Source organism: Camarhynchus parvulus, chromosome 4A, assembly GCF_901933205.1.
Source record: "Camarhynchus parvulus chromosome 4A, STF_HiC, whole genome shotgun sequence".
NCBI classification, from domain to species: domain Eukaryota; kingdom Metazoa; phylum Chordata; class Aves; order Passeriformes; family Thraupidae; genus Camarhynchus; species Camarhynchus parvulus.
The window spans coordinates 10,180,188-10,192,803 of NC_044600.1; the positions used below are offsets into that span (position 1 = coordinate 10,180,188).

At 38.1% G+C, this 12,616-nt stretch overlaps 1 protein-coding gene across 1 annotated transcript in view; it reads right to left on the reverse strand.

The window, feature by feature from the left end:
* The window catches only part of TENM1 (teneurin transmembrane protein 1), a 469,105-nt gene that overhangs the window by 384,943 nt on the left and 71,546 nt on the right, over positions 1–12,616 (reverse strand). The window lies entirely within an intron of this gene.

The following is a 12,616-nucleotide window of genomic DNA, read 5'->3' on the forward strand; positions in this document are numbered from 1 at the left end:
GAGAGCTACTGTTCTTCCTGGACTGATGATGGGGTAAGGAGCAATAGCAATAAGCTCTAAGCTAACATAGAGCTCTTGCATTTTAGCTCAAAAGCTGTGAGATCCACTTGCTAAGCAGGGAAGTTAGACTTGTGTAGTGAAAAATCCTCTGGTCACACTTGTAAAGGCAATTGTAGAGTAATTGCATACAGGGCATTGGCAACTCCCCTTGCTTTATCAGCACAGGACTAAGATCTAACTGTAATAAAGTGCTAACACTTCAGCCATTAAAAAGTACCTTATCAACTCAAACCACTTTTATATTTCATGAAAGTCATATACTCTTCACTTACACATTCATAATTTTCAATTCCATTTGCCATACCTGCAGCAAAAATCTTTTGACAGCAGTTTCCTTTCTTGCTGAGCTCCTAGGAGGCTGTGTGATCTCACTGAGAGGGCTCTGAGACACAGGGCAGCACACACTGATCCTCTGCTTTGGCTTAGAAGATGTAGTTGGTGTTTTACAGCAGCATCCACTCAACAGAAACCACTCAGGTTGCAACACACTGGATGGGGACACCTCACTGCCTTCACAAATCCCATGTGGACAGAGATGCCCAGCACGGAGAATGCAAGGCTGTGCTCCACTGTCAGAGTCTGGCCTTTGTGGTGACTTCTGCAGCCCAAAATGAGTGTCTTGAAGTATTCTTCAAGAATCAGGCAAAGCCTGACCTGTTTGACCTGTTTCAAGTCTAGGGAAGACTGTGGGGAGAATCACAGGGGTCAAGAGTTGATCATCAGCTGTGTGAAGGTTAATGCTGTATCCAGAATGGGGTGATAGGAGAGCAAAGGGACTGGTGTTGCTGAAAAATCTGGATTTGGTAAAATTAAATAATTTAGAATGTCTGGAAGACTTGTTTTAGTTTTAAATGGGAAGGTGGGAGGGACAGGGAAGAACTGGAAAATAATCTTCACTTTTTCATTTCATATTCTGATTCTTTCTGAATCATGTTCTTACCTTTTCATAGTAATAATAATAAACAAGAGTACATATGATCTCTATTTGTAAAGCAGAGAAGCCAAATATCCCAACCTAGTTAATTAGGGAGTTCTAGTAAGGAAGTGGTGACAGACCTGTGAGCACCTGGGCAGGACTAGAAGGGGCAGCAGTGAGGAGGTGACTCAAAACCCCAGAGCACATACTGAGGTCTGGGGCTGTCTCTTTTAAGGTTTTGGGCAGGCTCTTGGGTTTTACTTTTTTAGCTACATTTCAAAAGGAGAAAGTCAAAAATATGTTTGGGGATGTGTGTATATTTCCTAATGTGTGTGCACATGCCCTCCCACAGACACTTCTTCCTTTTAGAAAATCCAGCATTGTTAGGAGCTGAATCCTGTGGATGTGCAGCACAAGGCAAACTGACTGCTTAAGTAAACAGTTATCATTAATATACTTGCTAGGCAGAGAAGTATGGAGAATGCTTTACACTACAATCGCTGACAGGATGAAAGAACAATACATTCAATGAAAAATAAAATTGTAAACCAAAATCAGTTCTTGACTTTACAACTTTTTGATTTAAATATTTTGTCTTGTTTTTCTCTCTCTTTTTTGCTTTTTAGGAATTACAAAATCTCTACTTTTTTGAATGAACTTATTGGCTGTGAGAAAGTCTAAGGTAGAGATACAAAGAAAAAGTTTCATCAGACAGCAGAAGAGTAAATAATGTATTACTATTCAAATTTCAGTTCTAATCCTACAGTTGCATAACTTTTGCAAATTTACAACAAAGAAAGCCAAACGGTGTTTTTGAATTCCCTGGTGCTACTTAATTTCTTCTGAATAATTTACCTGCCACTAACTGTTTGTTCTATAATATTTCAAAGAAAACTGGTTGTGCCAAAATTCTAAAAAAAAATTAGAAAAATGCTTTTAGAATGAATTAAAAATTTTAAATAAGTTGAAAGCCTTCAGGATATTGTAACACATATGCTCCTGATATAAAAAGCATTGCCAAATACTGGCACTTAAAAGACCAGAGCTACTGTAGACATGATGCTTCTGGTACCTGTCACCAGATCAAAACTGGAGGATAAACTGTGAATTTACATTGTCTCTATGCAAATTACTCTTTGAAGAAAATGTAGGTTGCAAGTGTTTGAGACTCATCCTTTTATATCCAACAGCTTTCTTGAAACACCTGATTTTCTAATGTTCTTGACTAAGAAAAGGGAAGGATATCTCAGCTTGCTCTTTCCAGCATACAGCCATTTAGTTGCTAAGTTAATTTATCTAATTTCATTTGGAGTACACTGGTGTTTAACCCTTGACTTGGCAGATGAATTAGCATAGCAATATTGAGAGACTTATGGGAAAACGACCCTGCAAGTTAGCAAGTAATTGATGTTAGAAAACATAATAAAGTATATTATCCCACATTTTAGTTCCTTAAGCATATTAGCAACAGAGAATTACATTGAGAAAAGAATGGCTGGTCAACACTTCAGCTCATTTATGTCTTTCAAAACTCCAGTACCACAAACACCGTTTTTCAAAAGAGTGCTGATTTTGGCTTCAGAGCAGCTGGTGTGAGGCTGTGGTTTGGATTTTTCATAAAAACTGTGTTGATAATTCAGAGGTGCTCTGTTATTGCTGAGCAGTGCTTACACAGAGCCAAGACCTTTTCTGCTCCTCACCCCAGCAGTGAGGAGGCTGGGGATGAACGAGGAGCTGGGAGGGGACACAGCCAGGACAGCTGATCCCAACTGACCCAAAGAATATCCCAGACCATATGGCCTCGTGCTCAGCAATAAAGCTGGAGGGGAAGGAGGAAGGGGGGCATTTGGAGTGATGGTGCTTTTCTGCCCAAGTCACTGTTATGTGGGATGGAGCCCTGCTGTCCTGGGGATGCAGAACACCTGCCTGCCCTGGGGAATTGGGGAATGAATTCCTTGGTTTGCTTTGCTTGCATGATTTTTGCTTTACTTGTTAATCTGTCTTTATCTCAACAAATGAGTTTCCTCACTTTTACCCTCCCATTCTCTCACTCATTCCACCACTGGGAAATGAGTGAGGGCTGAGTGGCCAGCTGGGGTTAAACCATGACAGCCAGGGAGGAGCACTTAATGACCTTTGCTTCAAATCACTTTTCAAGAGTAAAATTGGATGCCTATCATAAGAATTACTTCATAATGGAACTCAATTTAGGCCAGGAATATACCTTTCAAGAAAAGAACAATGCAATAACAGCAACCTTCAATCTCTAATCAAATTTAGAAACATATCAGGAACAACAAGTAAAATGGCAATTGATACCAACCCTATTTTTATTTTGAAATGAGGAATGATTTTTTTAGAGTTTGGAGTATCTCTAGATTTAAGAAAAAGTTAAAACTCTTGGTTTTATAATATTTCATAATTTACATAGATTTCAAATGTTCTCAGAGATAAAAATAAACAAGACAATTACTAGATGTGACACTTTAATTTTGTTAGGCCATAAAGTTTCATGACCCAAGTACATTTGAAAAGCAAAAGCTCTATCACCTTTGTCAAGAATTAAATGGTATAAAAGTGTTTTTCCTAAACATTATATCTTTGCTTTAAAAGATAAGTACAAGCAATTAACCTGTTCAATGACTTCTGCCTGCACATCCAGCTAAGGAGCCTCCTCATGGCCTGATATCACTGGATCACCTTTTTTAAAATAACTTGGACCCACAGTTCAGACAAAGTTTATGCAATCAGGAGATTAACAATGTTTGTTACTGTAAGATATTAAGGTCTTTCCCTGGGAAAGTGAGATTACATCTAAAAGTTTTGTATATTTGTTTTGGAGTCCTCAGCTTTGTTCTAAACCATGGTGCAAGGGCTGTGTAGCTTGTCTGAGCCACAGCAGAAGGAGGTGAGCTGTGGCCCTTTGTCCCTCTCTGTCCCTCCCGTGGCAGAAGCACAGCCAAGGGCATTGGGGAATGAATTCCTGGCCCTGGGCTCCTGAAAGGCTTCTTGCTGCATGGCAGGGAGGGGCCAAATATTTTCATAAACCAAAATTTGAAGCCTCAGTTTTGTAAATCCTTAAAATAATTTTCCTAAAATGAAGAAATATTGATTGAATTTCACTATCAGATAGGGAACTATCAGCCACACAGAAAATTTAAAAAAAACAGGTTTTTATCCCTAAAAATGTTTATGCTTTTTTAGTTTGCTTCTTTGTATAGGGTAAAGTATTCTGATGGCTGAAAATGTTTATAGATATTTGTGTTCTAAGGATAACATGGAGAAAAGGAAGATGCCCACAATAATGATAATTCAGAATAGGAAACCATCTTTGTGAAGTACCTCTGGTATGGCATGTAAAGCTTTCTATGTTCACAAGCTCACTAACAAGAGAATTCATAGAAATTTAAAAAGTTTATGATCCGTTAAAAGGAAGCATCTGTACAAAATGAAAGCTGAGTGCAGAATCTTGCATAGGAAACTCGCAGTTATATCCATCGCTCTGGTGGGAGAAGACATCAGATCACAAAGCAACCACTCAACCAAGACCAGGCAGAACTACTTTACTTTCTGGGGATTCCACCCAATCTACAGAGCACTGAGTCTTTCCACATCGAGCAGGGACAACCAGTTTCACTCCAAGCCAAGAGATGAGTGTGTGTAAGAGAAAACAGAGAAGCTGAGGTGAGAATGAAAAATTACTTTTGGTATAGCATTATACAGAAATGTAGACAACCCTAAACCACTGCAGCCCTGTCAGGCTTGTAGTCAGGTACAATTATATCTAACTGTGCCACAATTTCATAGCTGACAGAGGATAGATTATCTGGTGTTTTCCCAGCACCTGGAAGTATTTATTCTTTTTGAAATGTTAGTTATCACAAATTACAAACATAGAAATAACTGAAAATAATGCGAAGTACTGCTCATAAGCAACAAGCTATTATTCTTCAACTCAGCAAAATTAATGGTTGAATTCATTGATCCAACTAATGATTCTGTGGTTATTGATTTATGGAAAATAAATTGAAAACTTCTCAGCACTAACCGAATACCACTGCAGACCCTGTAATTAAAGAAAAAACACATGAGGGTTGCAGTGGCTGCGTGACACCTCCAGCTCATTTCTAACCATGTGTGGATGCATTCTGTGGTAAAAATACCATCAGTGCAGGGGTTGTGAGTCACCCTGGGGTTCCTCTTCAAAACTCCTGGGGATGCTCAGAGAACATGGTGAAGGAACAACATAGGGGGATTTGTTACAGAGATTAAATGTTTTAAGGGGATAGAGAAACTGGGAGGTCATTTTTGCATCTCAGAATTACCAGTAACAAGACAAGGAGCAGTGTAAGTTAAGGAGACCTAGTGATGCCTGCATCACTTACAGGTGGGGTAAGGTTTGTTTAAATCTGCAGAATAGATACAATGCAAACATAGTACCTGCAAAAGTGTTTGGCCCTTCCAAGTAAAACAAATGAATTTTGCCTTCTGAAATGACAGAGCAGATACAGCCTGCTTTGCTAGACCAACAGTTACAGCATCAGTTCTGTGGACTACTTGAGAAAGTAAACTAACAGGTAGGGAAAAAATAACTCTCTCATAATATCATAGCAAGAGAATAATGCCCCTTTTGCAGAATGTCTCAGTTTAAAGGATAAATTAACAGAACTAAAAACATGAACTATGAAAAATATTCAACAAGCAGATGGTGTGAGAATAATTTGAGAAGCTGATATCCAGTTAAAAACACTGCCTAATGACTGACAGCATTAGGGATTGGTGGCATTTGTTATTTAAGTGGCTACACTGTGTGTGGTGCTGAAGACCAGCTGCAATGTGGAATTACAGAAGAGAAGCAAAATGAAAAGAAGCAGAAGCAATTATTGCAAAGATGAATTAGAGCAGAAAAGTGGAAACATGGAATTGAAATGAAAGTATGGCAATCAAGCAAAAGTAGTAGGGAAAGTGAAATGAAAATATTTTGTTTCCAAACAATTAATTAGAAAACTAATTTAGGATCTTTATCAACCATATCTGAAGTCTACGGGATATGGATCACAAACTCATATTGCTATTATTATTGTGTTAGTCACCATCCTTTTATTAACTCAATTACTTTATATCACACTTTGTTCACACACTTACCTATAATTAAGCACCTCTCTTATGCTCCATCTTTTTAACAGTCCAAATCACCTTGAAAATGCTGCAGGGTGGAATACTGACATGCCTCTCAGCACAGATTATCAGAAACAAGTTAAGAACATCAAATTAACTGTGACTGATTTTAAGAAGGCTCCTTCAAGAGCATATCTGCACTTGACATCATTCCGAGCCTGGTTAAGTTCTGACAGTGTATTTTTACCTTGCAGCATATCTGGCAAACCTTGTTAATCTTTCTAGGGGCATGTATGTCACCAGATTGGTGATAACACATGAACTGCATTTTAAGAAGCCAAATGTCATCCCTCTAGAGGCCTCTTAGCACTTTTGAAAATGCTGATGGACAATCTAGTCCTTTCACCATGCCCTGTCTTGCCCTCTCAAAATGATTAGCTCCTAGAAAGCTCAGAGAACTCAATCTCACAAAATAACTATTCAGAAGCTCTCCCAACTGTCCAAATATTCATGGATCCTTTGTAAGAATATTCAACAGGCCTTCTGCAGAAAGGCTTTTGCTTTCCCTTTCTGCCAAAGAAATACACTATAAAATACTGCCACAGTAATGACCAGTAATTATTGTATAAAACATCAGGTTTCACTGGAGATATCCTCCACCTTTTTGGGTTTATTTCCATCTTGATTCAGCAAAAATTTACATAGTAAATATCTCTCATGGACATTCAGATTTATTATTGTTATAACATTTTTCCTTGCAACTATAATGAAGATTGATTTCATCTCTACAGCATTAGCCTCTTGCCAACTGAATATTGTCTTGCTCTCATAAATCAGAAACAAAATTCTTTATGATTATGCTGTTTACCATTCAACTTTCTAAAATACTGAGTTTCATAAAACACAATTTATTGATTTATAGTTAAATGATTTACACTAAAGAATCAAAGATGATGGGGGAAAGACTGCAAATATTTCCTCACTTCTTAGCAAGTTAAGAGCATCTTTGTCAACATCTCTAAGGGATCAAATATTTTATCTTCTCAGGTGCAGGTGAATTAAATGTCACTTTTCTCATTGGGGTCATGTAGTATCAATTTCACCAACACTTGAGCATGCATGCAGCAGTGTGGAGCTAAGGACTGCAACCCTCCCACCCTCTCAGAAACCATCCTGTGCAGGGGGAGCAGCTCAACACCATGGTGAGTTACACACTGCTACACACTCCCACCCTCTCAGAAACCATCCTGTGCAGGGGGAGCAGCTCAACACCATGGTGAGTGTGGCTGTTACACACTCCCACCCTCTCACAAACCATGCTGTGCAAGAAGAGCTGCTCCACACCATGTTGAGTGTGGCTGTCACACACCACAGCTGCCCATGCGAACTGCAGGGCCCTGCTCTGCCCTTTCTTTTTCTTTCCTGTCCATCTAAGAGACACACATGGGTCTGCAAAGGTATTTAAGGAGAGAGTCAATTTTTTGTTTCAAATGTGTTTCTCCCTGCAGGGATCATTAAATGCTTGAATTCATTGCTGGAATGGAAGGATATCAAGTTTCCTTGGACTTAGATCATCATTAAAACACTTTTCAACTGGTTTAATTACTCTTTCCCAGCTGAACTTTAACCACATGAAAAAGCCCCATCTACTTCAGTCTATTCTACTTTTTCAGGGTATGGAGAGTAAAGGGCAGCCAGTGTATTCTTACTGACAGAACAGGCTGAACACTGCACATCCAAAGATAAAACACTGGACATGGTAATGCAGCTGTTTGGCTTTAATCCAAACGTTCCCAAACTGTCTTTAGAACTTCACTGAAATTCACTGGTAAGAGTTAAGTAATTCTACAAAGCTGGCATATGATTTATGGCATATGCATGATATGGCGTATGCAAAATACAGGAATCTGCATATGGCAGTATTTTGAGATTGCTAACTGAAAAAAAGATTGGAAAGCACAGGGAAGGAAAAAGAATGCAAGCAGCATGGTTATTACTGCAGCATATTAATTAGACTATGATGACTTTTCAAACCATTAAATGAAAAGTTGATTATGTTGTCATACTGTGTCCTTAATGAAAGACCTAATTGTAAAATTGCCTGGTATTTATTTTGATTTTTATATAATTGACATTTTAAAAACACAAGGTATAATTATGTATTGGGCAGAGGTTTATACCTTTGCAAAAATATAAAGTGAGTTTTGTACTGCTGTCATGTGATTCATGGCAAATCCATTAAGTTAAAATAGTTAAATAAAATACACAAATAAATAAAAAATAAGGTAAAATACATTAAAAAAAACTATTGGACAGAGGAATGTATGTCTCACAGAATATGGAAAAAAGCCTTTTTCCAGTCTGGAATTTTCTATAGACACCCCTCTTTAGCTCAGCTGCCTTTTGCTGCATACATTGTTTCTATGCTGTTCTTCAAAGACACAATATATTGCATTAAACACCAGCATAATGTACATTGGCCTCTATTAATACAACTGTCAGACAAAAAGGGATCATTTTTCTCAAAGAGCAGAGAGGACAAATTCCATGTGGGGAAGAGCTTCTGTGCCTTCTAGAATTGACAGGTCCAAAAATTGGCCAAAGTCCTTAAAAATTGACTAAAAATAAAAATTATTCTGGGTCCAAGATTAAATCTTGTAAGTTTTCCTGATATCATAGTGACCTTAAATTTCAAGTTAGAAGACCCTCTTGTATCCCCATATGATTTTGAAAGATAGAAATGAAAATATTTCTCAGCTTGATTCCTTGTATTTCTGAAGCATTTCTAAATCTAGCCTTTCACAGATCAACAGAAATACCTGTAAAAATATTCCAGATTCAAATATATCCTGCCTATAACATATGGTCTCTACCTGAGAAAGATCAAAAGCTACACAGTGAAAGTGAATCATGAAAGCTTAACTTTAAAGAATAATTTTTCATTTGCTAGCTTATTTTAAATTCTTGGTATGATTCCAATACTTTCAGGATACTTGTCAACAGCATGGATACACATATGCAAGTTAGATTAGATACCAGGAGCTGTGAAGATGCAGCAAGAGCAGCCCTGAACATAACAGGAACCTCAAGTACCTCCTGAAGCAGCCTGGGGCTGATGTTCATCCTGTCACATTTTCATTGTGACCAAAACAAAATAGATTGCAACTTCGTTCTGTGAACTTAGTCATGCAGCAAGCAGAACTTTGAGTAGGGGTGGGAGCTTAACCAGGGTGTTTCAGAATTTTTAGAGTATTTTTTCCTGTTCTGTGTATCTTTTTTATTCCATTATCAATTTATAAGTGTGGCAGTTGGCTAAATCTGACTCATGTACGGAGCAAGTTCCATGTGATAATGTGGAATTCCAGCCTTTGCTGGCACAGGAGCAGTTTCTGAGTGAGGTGAGGTGAGTGCAACTCACAGCTGGATTCTGTGGCCAGGGGACCCCCAGCATCAGCCCTGTGTGGGCACTCACAGCTGGATTCTGTGACCCCCAGCATCAGCCCTGTGTGGGTATTCACAGCTGGATTCTGTGGCCAGGGGACCCCGAGCATCAGCCCTGTGTGGGCACTCACAGCTGGATTCTGTGACCCCCAGCATCAGCCCTGTGTGGCACAAGGTGTTGTGTTTGCCCCACGACGAGGCAGTGACTGCTCTGCTCTGCACATCTGCCCATCTCTGCCCTGGTTGCACACAGCTGAACTCTGAGACACTGCAGAATTTTGCTGTTGCAATGCCTGTGTTTGGCAGGAAGGCTGTGAAGCACTGTTATCCTGGTAGGTACACAATGGATACCTATACTGGTATAACTCAAAGTATTCATCACAAGAAATATATTTTTAATTCTTCTGTTGCCACTGTGACCTGGCATGTACACACTAACCCAGCTCTAAACAGCAGGACACAGAACAGCACTGTGTGTGGGGATGCCAGCATACTGGGTCCCTGGATTTTGCTGCCCCATGACATAATTGCAAGGGGAAACAATACCTGTGATTAATGATGCATGTGGATGCAGAATCACACTCAGATGTAAACTTAGCTTCTATTCACTACGCTCAGCATATTTTATCAGTATAGATTCTGATATTTATGATGAAATGCTGTTTTTCAGTATGCACACTTATACATTTGTTTACAGCCCAAAGTCTGGAACAAAACACTTAGATATTTATAACTGTATATTGAAATTATGCCAGTGGCGAGGGTTGATCTTGGCTGGATGCCAGTGCCCACCAAAGCTCCTCCATTGCTCTCCTCCTCAGCTGGAAATTTTAAACATCTTACTTGTCTTCTCAAAGGAGACATTTCTCTGATCTTTAGGATGATTCTAAATTACTTGGTGTGATTGGAAATAAGTGTTATTCCACATCTTCAGTGATTTTTGCAAGCTATCTCAAACTTAATATAAATTGTAATTTCCTTTCAAATCTTTTTTGTACTTTGCAGTATAAAGAACAACATTAGTAGTTATATCAAAACTTTGGACCTAGAATAGTTTCAAAATTCAAAATAACTTAATGCAATTACCAGCTATTGTCTCATCTAAAAAGTCAGATGGGTCCACACTGAAGTCAATGACATTTGGCATTTGAGAAAAGCATGGAGCAAAGTGTTATGCCATAAGGTGAAGGTTTGTCCTTTGGAATGTTATTGTAGTGCTGTTCAAATTCTGCCAGTCAGCCACATTCATTTGTCTTTAGTTAAATTCTGACTTTCCCTCATTCAAACCAGAATTAATGTTTAATTGCCCTGTCTTTTTTTTTCCCCAATTTTTGAACCTGTTTATATTTTGTACATGTACTTTTTGAACTCTAAACAGTTTATTTACATAATATATATTTTTTGTTATTATGATGCATTTATGCCTCTGTTAAATCTGTGGAACTGTACAGTGCCTGATCTGAAAAATGATATGCAAGCACAAGACCTTGCACTGTTCCAGTCAGTAAACAGAATTCATATAGAAAAAACATCAGATTACTGCTCATGTAATCATGCTCAGAAATCCACAAATTCAAAACAATAGCCCACCGATTTTGTCCTGTCTCTGTTGTTTAAAAGCTATTGGTTAAATTCATGCAACACAAAAGAAATCACAGATTTTAATATATTGACCTGTGTATATACATTTTAAAAAGTAATTGAATAAATAAATTTAAAAATAGAATATATTATGTTTTGTGGGCTTTTTTCTAAATGCATATAGTAATTTGAAGGGCCATATTACTTCATTCGGAGGGTACTCCAACACCTCAGACTGGCACTGTGCCTATGACTGTGTTCATTAATAATTTATTCCTGATCTAACACTATTGATGAGGAAGGACTTTTTGAACATACCCTGATGCTCTATGGGCTGGTAAAAACATGCCTGCCCAAGGACAGCAGTTTCAGGGACAAAATCCTGCTTATCTTTCCCTCATTTTCTCTGTCAAGGGAATCAAGCTAAAAGTTCCACCAGCACTCAGTGTGTCAGCCCTGGGGCTGACCTGCTATTTCTTGTGTGCCTATTTCCTCACAGTTTGGAAATCTGAAAGAATAGGAAAATTGTCAAATACACAGTTTCAGAGGCACACAGAAGAGCAGGAATAAAATCAGTACGTGCTTCAGCTTTACTATAAGAAGCTCGAAATGCATTTGCAGTAATTAATCTCCAGAAAAAGCTGTCAAATAAATTAATAACAAAATAGTGGAGCAGAAGGCCACTGGTTGTGGAATTAATAAAATTATTTACTTTATTCTCTTCTGATAAAAGCTAAGCATTTTTCAAGTCTTTATAAAAGAGGAACATTGCACATTAATTTGAACTGCTTGGAGACCAGTTTTGAAAAGTTTTGGGTTTTTTGTTTTTTTAACTATATTCCCTGACACAATGAAACAACCAGCTGTCAATCTATGCTATTTAGCATTTTATCTATGCTTTATATCCCAAAGATCTATATAAAGCTCTTTGGGGGAAAAAAGCATGTTCAGATACCATCTTTAAATTCTATCTACAGGCATGCAAAAGTATTTTTAGACACGAAGCATATTTTTATTCCTGGAAGCATTAGCACCTTCTTGACCATTCTCATTAATTGGGCCCAAACTCTGCAACACAATTTCAGGTATGCACTTTGACTTTTGAGCAGGTACCTGCTGGCTCCAGCTAAATCGACATAATTATCCCTCAAATTAGTCAATCATTTTGCATTCAGCCAGCCATACTCTATGAAGTCCTGACTATTTAATAAAAAATTAAATGTGCATGTGAATATGAAGTATATTAAAAATCATGTGTAAATGTCAATCTGGCAAGAACAGCTCCCGAGAAACATAAATCATGAAGAATGATAGAAGACAAAGCAATAGATTACACCTGCAGCAAATGTCACCTGACTTTTTTCCAGTCGACATTCAACCCGTAGGACTTAACTGAAGCAGCTGAGGAACTGCTGTTTACTTTGTTGATCAGATAATATGTATAATTCTAATACCTTCTATATCTTAATGAAGCACTGTTAGTCATAAACTTCACAATAA